We start from the raw sequence: 441 nt of genomic DNA on the forward strand, positions 1-441 counted from the left end.
CAAACCCTTGTCTGTTCATTTTCAAGAACCTCTCAATTTTATACGAGGAGCTGCCCGAGAAGTTCCTAGTAATTGCCCCTAAATACACATTTTTGTGCACTTGGAACATTTTAAGGGATACTCCTACAGCTGAGATATGAACATGTGTAAATCATTTGGGTAATCACCTCTAGGGACAGGTAGAACCCTGGCAACAGTTTACTATGAGAGAAGACAAAAATCTCCCTCCTCTCTACAAGGACATGCTTACGTATAACCCAAGCCACTGCTGGAATTAAATAACTGTTTCATAGCAGCTTCATGCATAGGAGTTAAGGATTGTTTTATACTGTTTAAGATACCAGCTAGGAGACAAAACTAAATCTGAAAAGGGGAAATATAACCTACCAATTTCTAATAAACCTTTTAAAAGATAAAAGGAAACTCACTACAACCTTTCAG

This window comes from Paroedura picta, chromosome 10 (assembly GCF_049243985.1).
Source record: "Paroedura picta isolate Pp20150507F chromosome 10, Ppicta_v3.0, whole genome shotgun sequence".
NCBI lineage: Eukaryota > Metazoa > Chordata > Lepidosauria > Squamata > Gekkonidae > Paroedura > Paroedura picta.